This window comes from Eptesicus fuscus, chromosome 1 (genome assembly GCF_027574615.1).
Source record: "Eptesicus fuscus isolate TK198812 chromosome 1, DD_ASM_mEF_20220401, whole genome shotgun sequence".
NCBI classification, from domain to species: Eukaryota; Metazoa; Chordata; class Mammalia; order Chiroptera; family Vespertilionidae; genus Eptesicus; species Eptesicus fuscus.
In genome coordinates this window covers 128,396,125-128,409,168 of record NC_072473.1, presented here as the reverse complement: position 1 = coordinate 128,409,168, position 13,044 = coordinate 128,396,125, and the positions used below count along the sequence as shown (strand labels likewise).

General features: G+C 44.5%; 1 long non-coding RNA gene across 2 annotated transcripts; it reads left to right on the top strand.

Annotated features, from left to right (window-relative positions):
* Window positions 1–2,526: 2,526 nt before the first annotated feature.
* Window positions 2,527–12,773, top strand: LOC114229736 (uncharacterized). Of its 2 annotated transcripts, none has more exons than XR_003615675.2 (4): window positions 2,527–2,602; window positions 3,340–3,461; window positions 3,650–3,695; window positions 12,004–12,773. It is a non-coding gene; the product is annotated as an uncharacterized LOC114229736 (long non-coding RNA). The 2 variants fall into 2 exon arrangements; XR_003615674.2 differs by having other exon boundaries at window positions 2,527–2,605.
* The last annotated feature ends 271 nt before the right edge of the window (window positions 12,774–13,044 follow it).

Below are 13,044 nucleotides of genomic sequence, written 5' to 3'. Positions count from 1 at the left end.
TACCCTGCCGACCTTGTCACCCCCAACTAACCTCTCCTGCAGGCCTGTTTGCCCCCAGTTGTCCTCTCCTGCATGCCTGGTCTCACCCAACTGCCCTCCCCTGCTGGGCTGGTCACCCCCAATTACCCTTCCCCTACCAGCCTGATAGCCCCAAACTGCCCTCCCCTGCCGGCCTGATCGTCCCCCCCCCCTGCCCTCATCTGCTGGGCTGTTCACCTCCATTTGCCCTCCCCTGCCGGCCTGGTCACCCCCAACTGCCCTCCCCTGCCAGCATGTTGACCCCTAACCGTTCTCCCTTTCTGGGCCAATTGCCCCCAACTGCTCTACCCTGCTGGCCTGGTCACTCCCAACTGCCCTTCTTTGGCACCCTGTCACCTGCAACTTCCCTCACCTGAAGGCCTGATCACCCCCAACTGCCCTCTCCTGCAGGCATGTTTGCCCTCAAATACCCTACCCTGCCAGCCCAATCGCCCCCAACTGCCTTCTCCTGCCAACCTGGTTGCTCCCAACTGCCCTCCACTGGAGGCCTTATCTTGCCCCCAAATGCCCTCCCCTGCCTGCCTGGTCACACCCAACTGCCTTTCCCTGCAGGCCTGGTCACCCCCTACTGTCCTCCCCTGCTGGCCTAATCGCTCCTAACTGCCCTTGCCTGCCAGACTGTTTGCCCCCAATTGCCCTACCCTGCTGGCTTGGTCGCCCCCAACTGCCCTTCCCTACTGGCCTGATCTTGCCCCCAACTGCCCTCCTCTGCCGGCCTGGTCACCCCAACTGTCCTTCCCTACTGGCTTTGTCACCTCTAACTGTCCTCCCCTGCCAGCCTGGACACCCTTACCTGCCCTCCCCTGCAGGCCTGGTCCTCCCTAACTGCTCTCCCCTGTAGCTCTCTTGCCCCCACCTGCCCTCCTTGTTGTCCACAACTGCCCTCCCCTGACAGCTATCTTGTGGCGGCCATCTTGTGATGATGTGAGGGCAGCCATCTTTTGGTGGCCATTTTGTGGTGGCCATCTTGTGATATAGGATTATATTATATAGGCTTTTAGTATATAGGATTTTAAATTGTGGTAAAATACACATAACAGAAAATTTATCATCCTAACCATTTAAATTTTTTAAAATTGATTTTAGAGAGAGGAAGGGGTGAAAGAGAGAAAGCATCAATATGATAGAAAAACACCCATCGGCTGCCTCCCACATGCACCCTAACTTGGCATTGAACTTGCAACTCCGGTATATATGTCCTTACCAGGAATCAAACCCATACAGGATGACAGGACAACCAGCTGAGCCACACCACCCAGGCCACATCTTAACCATTTTTAAGTGTATAGTTCAGTCGTTAAGTACATTCATATTGTTGCGCAACCAATCTCTACAACCGCTTTCATTCTACAAAACTAAAAATCTGTATCAAATGACTCCTCATTCCCTCTAACTCTTTCCCCCAGCCCTTACCCACCACCATTGTACTTTGTCTCTAGGAATTTGTAAAATTATACAATTTTTCTATTATTTATACCCAATCTGAATCTTATTTTTTAAATATTGTAGTCTTATTTTGGTATTTATTTTGTGTGTGTGTGTGTTTTTTTTTCAATTGAATGTATTGGGGTGACATTGTTTCCCAAAACCATATAGATTTCAAGTGTACAACTCAACAAAACATCATGTGTACACTGCATCGTGTTCCCACCACCCCAAGCAGTCTCTTTCCTTCCTAATTCCCTTCCCCCCACTTTGCCCACCTCCACCTAGCCTCTAACCCCCTTTTCCCTCTGGCTATTACCACACTGTTTTCTCTGTCTCTGTGTTATATATATATATGTTTTCTGGGTAATCCCTTCACCTTCTTTTATCCAGTTCCCTTTCCCCTCTGACAGCTGTCAGTCTGTTCCATGTATCCATGCCTCTGTTTCTATTTTGTTAGTCAGTTTCTTTTGTTCATTAGATTCCACATATAAGTGAGATCAAATGGTATTTGTCTTTCTATGATTGGCTTGTTTCACCTGTCATAATAATCTCCAAGTAATTTTAGTTAGTTGGGTGTTTGGGGGATTTTGCCAAGTGATGCTTTTGATTTAAATAAAAATATCAAGTCACTGTTAAGGTGGAATACAGAGAAATAAAAACTCTGAAGATAATACTTAATGACTGAGTTCTGAGAATATTTATTGATTGAGTCAACATTCAGTGATATCTTGTAGGATTTCAGCAGTATCCTATAGAATGGATTTTCAAAGATCAGGGTCCTTGCCCTGGAGGTTCTCATAGTTTCATGGGGGAGTTAGATAAATTTGTTCAATTTACATTGATTTATTAAGATCATACTATGTACCAGACAATGTACTTTCTAGATATTTGAGATACAGTAGTACCCAAAACAGACAAATATCTCTCCCCCACCCCCACATGCACCCTTGCTGCTGCGCCATGGCAACGCAGCCTTGTAATTGTGATGTAGGTGCATGATGTCACTATGTCCTGCAGGATTTATAACTGTGAAGGGCCAGGGTGACTTTCATTCACCACCATCACCTCGGCCTACCAACATCTTCACCACCAAGCTATCCAGAGAATCTCTTAATTCATTTAAATACTCTTTAAGGTGGTAAGCAAAGTTTATTATTTTCTTCTATGTAGCACTACATATTTCCTTTTGGATTTTCTCAGTATTTTATTTTAAGATTTGTCAGTATATTTCAACTGATTCTCTTATTTTTCTGGGTACATAATATTGATACACAAAAATCATGTCTTTTCAATCAACCAGTGACTCAGTGTTTATTTCACATAGATTTCAATATAAGATTTTTATTATTACAGATTTTTTCCCTTACTGTTCTTCTTTCCTACATGTCCACTGTTCAATACTTGCTTTTAAACTTACTGCATTTTAAAGCTAGATTAATCAATTTAACACTAAAACAATTTAACAAAACATGCTGGGCAAAAAATTGTATTTAAATTATATTTTTAATGTATTAAACTATACATACATATAAGCATACTCACACATAGAGGGTCAGTTGATATATAAAACCTAAGAAATAACATATGAATCTTTACTTTTCAGTTACATAGTAGGTATTATATTATATAAAATATTTTATTTTGCTTGAATAGCATTTTGATTTATTTTATTGATATTTTTTAGTTATAAAGTTGGAATATTTAAGTAATATAACTCCAAAGATACAAAAAACGCTATTTCTAATTACTTTTATATGAACCAAATTAGATCTTTTTTTCTTCATTCAGAGTGTTCTTGAGCCTTCATCATATTCCATCCAGCAAAACTTCATAATTTCTCTTCTTGATACTTCACCTCTGTTTGTTGAACAGGAAACTGGCCAGGTATTCATATCTGCCTATGAGCTCCATTCCATTATTGAGTTTCAGCTATAATTGAGTTTTTCTCAGAACTGTGAATATTTTCCTGGAAACGTGTGAGAGAAAGTTCACAGGTAAAGATGCTAAACCAGTGTTTTGCCTGTTATTGGCTTTATTAACTTTGGTCCAATTACTTTTCTTTGCTGATCCTCAGTTTCCTCCTCAGTTAAATGGGCCTAATAATTCTTATTATAGTTTTACATGTGCAACATATGATGATTGACAATACTAATCATTGTTTTTACTCTTGATTGTTCTTTAGTAGAAGAAACAGATCAGACTGCAGTGAAAACACTCATAATTATATGGTAAGATATCTATTTCTATTTTTAATATTTACAATTGAACACGGAGGGAGTGGGAATTTGAAGTACTTATAAAGTAAACCTGAGGCTTGATAAGGTAGAGGAAGGTACAAAGGCATCCAGCTCCTGATTTCTACCTTCATGCTGAGGGTGGATGGTCTGACTAATAAGGATGACCTCCTACTCTGGGAGAGAGAAACACACCTACTTAATCAAGAAAAACATCCAGGGTACATGAACACAGACAATGGGTCAGTGAGGGCCTGGGCTGGGGGCCGGAGGTGGAATAGAGGGGGTCAATGGGAGGGGGAAAAGGGGGGACATATTCTTTCAATAATAAAGAATTATGTAAAAACAAAACAAAACATCCAGGGCTTGGGTCAGGCAATTAGGTGGATAATGGTGACCACATTCAAGTAATTTCCTTCCTCTGTGTTCAGCAGTTTGCATTGTACTCTCATTGACTTATCTCCAATCAGCATCACTCAACCAGGAAAATGGTGATAATGAAGGCTGCCATTCACTGAGTACCTACTCTGCCCTAGGCACATGTCATTCATTCCAGATACAAAGGCCTATGGATGGCAATCTTTGTGCCAGGCTGTGTAGTAGGAACTGAGGATATACCAGTGAACTAAGCAATATAAAATGTCTGCCCATATTCTACTGTGAGGGGATAAAAATAATCAATGAATATAATAAAATTATTCAGTGCAGTAGAAGTTAATATGTTCTATTAGAAAAGTAGTGAAGGAAAGGAGGATTAACAGTGCTGGTTGGCTGTTATGGAATTTTAAAGGGGGTTTTCAGGATCAGCCTCATTACAAAGATGAAATCTGCCTGACTGGCATGACTCAGTGGTTAAGCATCAGCCTATGCACCAGGAGGTCACTGTTCAATCCCCAGTCAAGGCACATACCCAGGTTGCAGGCTTGATCCCCAATGGGGGGTGTGCAGGAGACAACCAATCAATGATTCTCTCTCATCATTGATGTTTCTATCTCTTTCTTCCTTTCCCTTCCTCTCTGAAATCAATAAAAAATTCTTTTAAAGGGTAAGCCCTAGCCAGTTTGGCTCAGTGGATAGAGCGTCGGCCTGCAGATCCAAGGGTCCCAGGTTTGATTCTGTTCAAGGGCACATACCTTGGTTTTAGGCTCCTCCCCTGCCTGGGCCCTGGTCAGGGCCCATGCAGGAAACAACTAATTGATGTGTTTCTCTCACATCAAAATTTCTCTGTGTCTTTCCCTCTCTCTTCTACTCTCCCTAAAAATAAATGGGGATATATTCTCAGTTGCGGAGGAGGAGGAGGAGGAGGAGGAGGAGGAGGAGGAGGAGGAGGAGGAAGAGAAGAAGAAGAAGAAGAAGAAGAAGAAGAAGAAGAAGAAGAAGAAGAAGAAGAAGAAGAGGAGGAGGAGGAGGAGGAGGAAGGGGAGGAGGAAGAGGAAGGGGGAGGGGGAAGGGGGAGGGAGAAGGAGGAGAAGGAGGAGGAGGAGGAGAAGGAAGAGAAGAAGAAGGAGAAGAAGGAGGAGAAGGAGAAGGAGGAGGAGAAGGAGGAGGAGAAGGAGGAGAAGGAGAAGGAGAGAGGAGAAGGAGGAGGAGGAGGAGGAGGAGGAGGATTAAGAGAAGGAGGAGGAGGAGAAGGAGAAGAAGGAGGAGGAGGAAAAGGAGAGGAGGAAGAGGAAGAGGAGGAGAAGAAGAAGGAGAAGAAGAAGAAGGAGAAGGAGGAGAAGAGAAGGTGACATCTCAGAAGATACTTGAGATGGTAAGGAATCAGGCACTGAGATATCTAGAGGAGCAATACTACAGGCATTGAGAACAGCCTTGCACACTCCTAAAGAGGGGTATGTGTACTATAAATCCCAAGAACACTAAGCTGGGCACTGGTGTTACAACTCAAATCACACTCTAGTGGGTTTCAGAAAGACAGACAATTGTAAAATTACAGCAAACTTGGAAGCACTAAAGGGAATGAAGGGGGCATTTTTTGTCAGCTTTGGCAGATGAGCTTGACCAAGGAAGTGCCACAAATCTCATAATTGGAGGCACAGGAAAAGTAAGCAGTATGGAAACAAGAGTTTTCTAGACAGAGGCAGCAGTGTGACAGCCTTTAGGAATACATCATAGGAATCTGCCAGCAGGGAATGTCATAGTCTGAAGGCACCAGCTGCTGCATTTGAAATCCATCTTCACATTTTTTACTAGACCACACTTTCCACAGCCTACTCTCAGCCCGTGACTGAATGTGGCAGAGGTAGTAAGGATGGACTGTTCCTGAGAGGCTGATTTGTTTCTGTTCCATCTTCCCTTTGTTCCCCTTTTTGCTTTTTCCTGCCTTATGTGTGTGTGGGTGTAGTTTCATTTCATCCCCTTTGTAGGCTTATGAGCAATCACTTTTGTATTCTTATTTTAGTGTTTGATCTTGAACTTACCACACATATCTTTATTGCTTATCTCATATTTATCAGTATACTGTGATAAGATGAAACTATTTTTATTTAACTTATTTATGCTGTGATAACATTACAGTAATATACCATTTTCTCCTCCCAACCTTCGCATGTTTTTTTTATACATTTTATTTTAAACTAGTGGACCTGTGCATGAAATTCGTGCATGGGAGGGGGGTTCCTGCAACTCAACCTGCACCCTCTCCAATCAGGGAACCCTTGGGGGATCCCCCACAGGGATAAGGCCTAAACTGGCAGTCAGACATCCCTCTCGCAATATGGGACTGCTGGCTCCTAACTGCTCACCTACCTGCCTGCCTGATCACCCCTAACTGCCTCTGCCTGCTTGCCTGATTGCCCCCAACCCCTCTGCCTGCCTGCCTGATCACCCCTAACCTCCCTGCCTGCCTGCCTTATTGCCCCTAACTGCCCTCCCCTGCCGGCCTGATCTTGCCCCCAACTGCCTTCCCCTGCCGGCCTGATCTTGCCCCCAAGTGCCCTCCACTGTAGGCCTGATCTCACCTCCAACTGCCCTCCCCTGCTGTCCTGGTCGCCCCCAACTACCCTCCTTGCCGGCTTGATCTTGCCCCCAACATCCCTCCCTTGCCAGCCTGATCTCACCCCTAACTGCTCTCCCCTGCTAGCCTGATCACCCCTAACTGCCTGTGCCTGCATGAGATCACCCCTAACTGCCCTCCCCTGCTGGCCTGATCTATCCCCCTACTGCTCTCCCCTGCCATCCTGATCTCGCCCCCAATTGCCCTCCCCTGCTGGCCTGATTGCCCCTAACTGCCTCTGCCTCAGCCCCCACCAGCATGGCTTTGTAAGGAACGAAGTTGGACATCTGGAAGATGGCCTGTTGACTTGGCCTAATTAGCATATTTACCCTTTTATTAGTATAGATAGATTATATAGGATAGGAATTGCTTAAATGGGGGGGGGCTTTTTCAGCAGGAGGAGATACTCTTGGCAGACAAAAATACATAATCCCTATATCTGGACTGATAGCCAGCCATATGCACTATACTGCCAAACCAGTCATTAAAAAATTGAACCGCTTTCTTACACCTTATACTAAACAGCTGTTGCCCTTAAAACCCCTTCTCAGCCCCCACCTTAGAGTCTGACTTCACAGTTCACCCAGATTAGGTTCTGATTGGTCGTTTTCTGTACCAGTTGGCATCAGAACCTCTGCCTCAGAGGCAGCCATTGGCTCCTTGCAGTTCACTCATATTTGGTCCTGATTGGTTGGTTTCTATGCCAGTCAGCATCAAAAGCTCCACCTCTTAGGCAGCCATTGGCTCCTTACAGTTCACCCAGATTTGGTTCTGATTGGTCAGTTCCTATGCCAGTCAGCGTCTCCGGGCCTATCTCCAGGCCAGATCAGAAAGGCAGGGTGGTAGGGGCCCATTGTGGGCACCCCAGGCTGCTGGCAAGCAGGCTGAACTGCTGATCTCCGAGAGAGAATGGCATGGCTGCTGGCAAGCAGGCTGAACTGCATATGAATGGCCAGGCCATTCATATGCAAAAGCCTCTAAGCACAGCTTGGGTGGGGCGGGGTCTCAGGGAATCAACAGGGTGGAGCAAACAGTTATGGCTGATCCTCAGCCCTGCCCTAAGAGACCCCCGGGTCTCAGTGTCCCATGGTAATTGCTGCAAGCACCTCTAAGAGAAAGCCGCCCTCGAGTTACGCCTAAAGCCAGACAGTCCAGTTTCTCCCCGTATGAGTCTGGGTCCCCAGAGTCTCGCCCAGAACTGGAGTTCAGAGCAGTCGGGAGCTTTTGTCTCCCTCCCGATTGAAAAAGACAACAGCGTACTCAGTTGCCAGTCCTTTCCACATGCACGCACGCCCATACCTCGGCACTTTACTTCCGCAGCTCCTCTGAGTCTCAGTGTGCTTTTCTCTTTCCTTCTAGTTGTAGAATTTCCACTCAGCCAGCCTTCTTGTGGTTCTGGATGATGTCCGTTTAGTCCTTTAGTTGTAGTTTTGAAGTGGTTGTGTGAGGCTGCAATTTCAGGTGTTTACCTATGCTGCCATCTTGGTTTCTCCCAAGATACAATCTTAAGATAGCAGAAAACATGACTAAATTGGTTTACCTTTTGATGGAAAATGATCTCATAAAACAAAATGTTGGCTTATGACGAAGTTGGCACCGTAGGTAAATGCTGGTACTCACCACCTCCCACAATCACATCAAAATTGCAACTAAAATACAGAACAACCATCATTCAGAACCACCTGAAATCTGGCTAAATGGAAGTCCTATAACTAGAGAAGTAAAGAGAAGCACATTGAGACCATTAGGAGGGAGTGGAGGTGTTGAATGGGCTGGTCTGACAGGCACATGTAGCATCTTTTTAATAGGGAGGGATATCTCCAAGGCCTCCCAAGAGAAGCAGGAGGTCCCAGCCCCACACCATACCCCCAGCCTAGGGTTCCAGAGCTGGGAAGAGAAGTCTCTTAAAGGTCCTATGCATGAACTTACAAGGTCCTGCTTCCTCTGACCTCCAGTGCTGGGTGGTGGCTTTGGGGGAATCCAGGAACATACGGGGAGTAAATAGACTGTCTGGAATGAGGACAGGAACTTGGGGGCAGCTTTCTCCAAGACAGGGGTACTCACAGGGGTCCTTGTTCCTATGCTGGGACCTCCCCCATCGCAGAGCTGACTGGCAGCCATATCTGAGTTCCCACCAGTATGGCCCACGCTGTTTGCTCTGCCCTGGAGATCCTGCCCCATCCAATTTTCAGCCCCACCCAAGGTGTTTGCAGCTGCTTTTCCATAAGAATGGCCTATCCTGGCTCAGGCTTCAGATTTTTCTAAAATCTCTTAAAAAGCAGCAGCTGGAGTCAGCATGCCCCAAACCTATCAATAAAAGGCCCAAGACCTGGCACCAGCTGGACCTCACCTAGGAATTTCCCAGCCCAATACAAGTAGGAGCCATCTTCAGATCTTTAAGAAGAGGAAGAAGAAGAAAAAGATCAAATATATGAACAATAACATGGCAATAAATACCTATCTATCAACAATTGAATCAAAAAATAAAAATAAATGAACATGAAATCTAATGTACAAAATAAACTAATGAATAAAATGGATCAGAGGCATGGAAACATGGAACAGACTGACAAATCTCAGAGGGACGGGGGGGTGAAAGGGGCAGGAAGAAATTAACCAAATATCTTATATGCATATATGCATTACCTATGGACACAGATATTAGGGTGGTGAAAGCCTGGGGTGAGATGGGAACCAGGTGGAGGGGGCAATGAGGAGAAAAAAAAGGGGTACATCTGTAATACTCTCAACAACAAATTTTTTTTAAAAAAAAAAAAAGCTTATGAGGCCCTAGCCGGATTTTTCTCAATGGATAAAACATCATCCCACACACTGAAGGGTCCCGGGTTTGACTGTGATCAAGGACACATACCCCAGTTGCAGGCTTGATCCTCGGCCCTGGTTGGGGCTCATGTGGCAGGCAACCAATTGATATGTCTCTCTCACATTGATGTTTCTCTCTGTGTCTCTCCCTGACCCTTTCACTCTCTCTAAAAATCAATGGAAAAATATCCTCTGGTGAGGATTTTAAAAAATGCTTATGAGGTGCCCGCCTGTGTTTCTCAGTAGTTGAACATTGACCTATGAACCAGGAGGTCACAATTTGATTCCCCATCAGGGCACATGCCTGGGTTGAGGGCTTCACCCAAAGTAGGGGACATGCAGGAGGCAACTGATCAACTGATTCTCTCTCATGATTGATGTTTCTATCTCTCTCTCCCTCTCCCTTCCTCACTGAAATAAATAAAAATATATTTTAAATTAAAAAAATAAACTGTTTATGGGTAGAGTGGTTCCAGGCAAGATTAATTTTGAAGGTCAATGATGCCATAAAGTAACACTGAATGGGATCCTTCTAAGCCTGGTTCTCCTTGTGGTACCAAAATTGTAGCCACAGTTCTAGGCACCATATCCAGATACAACTTTCAATGGAAAACAAGGGTCTGACCCTTGCTGTGTGTATCCTATTCTGAACAAGGAAGCTTCCACCAAAAGCGCCAAGGTATCAGACTGCATTTCCACTTAGCTCTTTCTGAACCTGAATAAAATGTTGAGATACTTGTGGATTTTATAATGTTCCATTTAGTGAAAATATCAAATTTATGAATAGCACTCTTCCATTCAGATTTGACCTTTGTTGAGTGAACAGGATTTGGATGTATGGTTTCACATTTGATAGTTTCCCCATCCTTACATCTGATATTTGGATATTCGTTCCAAATAACCAAATATTGGCTTCTCGAATTCAAGGGAGGAAAAGACCCACACAATCTCTTCCCTCAAGGAGCTCCTAGTCTGATAGAAGACATTCAATAAAAACAAGCACTGACAAGGAACTCTAACAGTGCTTTCTATCAGACAGAGAGAAATTGTATGGGCTTGTCTGCACATAGCAAGAAATAACTAATTTTAGAGGGACAGAGAGTCTCCTAGAGAAAAAATAAGTGTAACCTGAGAGCTGAAGGTAAGTAGTGATCACCCAAATGAAGCATCCCTGACAGAACATATGAGGTTGTGGACAACAGCATTTATGAGGTTGTGGAAATCAGAGAGAGCACAGGCCATCTGACTAACAGAAAGAGGTTCAGATTGGCAGGAAAATACAGTGTGGGTTGCTAATTCAAGATACTGCCTGTAGCCCTAACTAGTGTGGCTCAGTTGATTGTAGAATCGTTCCATACCCTGAAAGGTCATGGGTTTGATTCCCTGTCAGGTCACATACTAGGTTGCAGGTTTGATGCCCGGTTGGGGTGGGTACAGTACACAACCGATCCGTCTGTCTCTCTCTTCCCTCCCCCCTCTCTCTCCCTCTCTCTCTCTTCCCCTTTCTCAAAAAATAAATTAATATGTCCTCAGGTGAGGATAAAAAATGTTTTAAATGATATTGCCTGTAATATGGTGAGCCTTCTTGAATATTTTTGTAGACACAAGTCTGTAACAATTCCTCAGACCTTTTAGGTACCATATTTTATTTAGATACTAGTGCCCCAGTGCACGGATTCATGCACACTGAAAGGAAATTAATTAGAAGGTGGCCGGCGGGGCAGGACTGGGCAAGACGGGCTGAACACGCCCTGAAGCCAACCTCCCGTGGTCCCTCCCTAGCTTCCCTGGGGGCAGCACTGTGGCTCAAAGGGCATCTGCAGATTGAGCAGAGTCCCTCCAGCAGGTGGGGTCCCTCAGCCTGGCCTGCAGGGATCAGCTCTCCAACATCCCCCGGGGGGTCCTGGATTGTGAGAGGGCAGTTCTCAGGTGATGCACCTTAGAATTGGGCTCCCTCCTCTCTGGTTCCGGGGTGCATCACCTGAGAACCACTACTGCCAAGTCACCAGAACTCGGCATCTCCTGCATTGAGCGTCTGTCCCCTGGTAGTCAGTGCATGTCATAGCTACTGGCTGGTCTGATGGTTGGATGGTCAGTTAGCCTTTTATATATATAAATTGTATCTACTTCTAGAATCAGCCGTTTCTCCCTAGAGCCCTGGTTCCATGTATTAAAGAATGACATAAAGAAACCAAGACCTGGATGCTAGGTGTGCTTGCAAAGAAAACTCTTTAAGAAATAGGATACTAATTGGAAAACTGTGTATTTTTGGCTTCCATGTCTGCAGGAGGGGAGCAGAGCCTGGGAAAAGGAGGTCACTGTAATATGACTTTCACAGTATGTTTAATCATTAACATGTTTCACTACCATTGCTATCATTTCCATTGGTAGCATAAAGATATTTTTTCTGCTTAAAAAATAAACTGTTTTGTGACTCTCCTTGTTCTTTCTTCTCCTTCCACCATTTTTTTTTTTTTTTTGCAGTTTGACAACATTTGGCTGTAGCCTTTTTCTCACTAAATTCCAAGTAATTTGAGAACCACGAGCTTCAATTTCTTGTACAGCCCTGAGATTCAAGAGTAGCTTCAAACAGAGACTACACCTCCATGGATCCATCACAGAGAATTACCAGAACTTTTGATTCAGATTCATCACTGAACTCACTGGAAGAAATATCCCAGGAAGTTGCATCAACCTCTCAACCATCATTCTCTGAAGCAAAAACCCTGGATCACATTAACTTCAACACCAGTCCTGATAGCAACTACCGCATCTCTAAACCAGATGGACTATTCCAACAGCAATATGGAGATGAGATGACTGAACAAGAAGGGCAGGGGGAAAGGTCAGCATTTTCTAACTGGAAAAAGGCCTACACAGAGAATATGAGACAGAAAGCTCTCCCTTACACAACACCTTACCAGGTTCAAAGAAAAGGAAAAATATCTTCCTTTGGTAGATATCAGAAAAAATGTCAATGTCATTACTGCCAGACCCAAAAGGAGGCTCTTTCTGGTAACACTGAAGGGCAAGATCCACCTTCTTGGAAAGCATTAGTAGAGGGATTTACCAACTTGAATTTCAAGTCTGATACCAATCAGGCCTGCGCTCCACCAAATGAGCAGCCACCAGACTTGGAAAAAGAGAAGAGCCACAAAGAGGGGGAGAAGAAAAGCAAAAGAATTCCTCCAAGGAACCGAAAATAATTGAAATAAACCAAAATTCTCATCCCCCTGTGATGAGATCAGAATGATTCAGAGATGTGTGATTATTGATTTTTAGCCAATCCCTTGGGTAGAATATTGGGGGACCAAACAAATAGAAATGGTCAGCAGGAGCAGCAAGACCCAGTTTCTCCTCTCTCTCTCTCTCTCTCTCTCTCTCTCTCTCTCTCTCTCTCTCTCTCACACACACACACACACACACACACACACACACACACACAATCCTATTAGCAAGCAACAGCATTCTTCCAGTGATTTTAGGGCCACCCTGTTTCTTTCTGAGAGTATCTGCCCTGTAGCT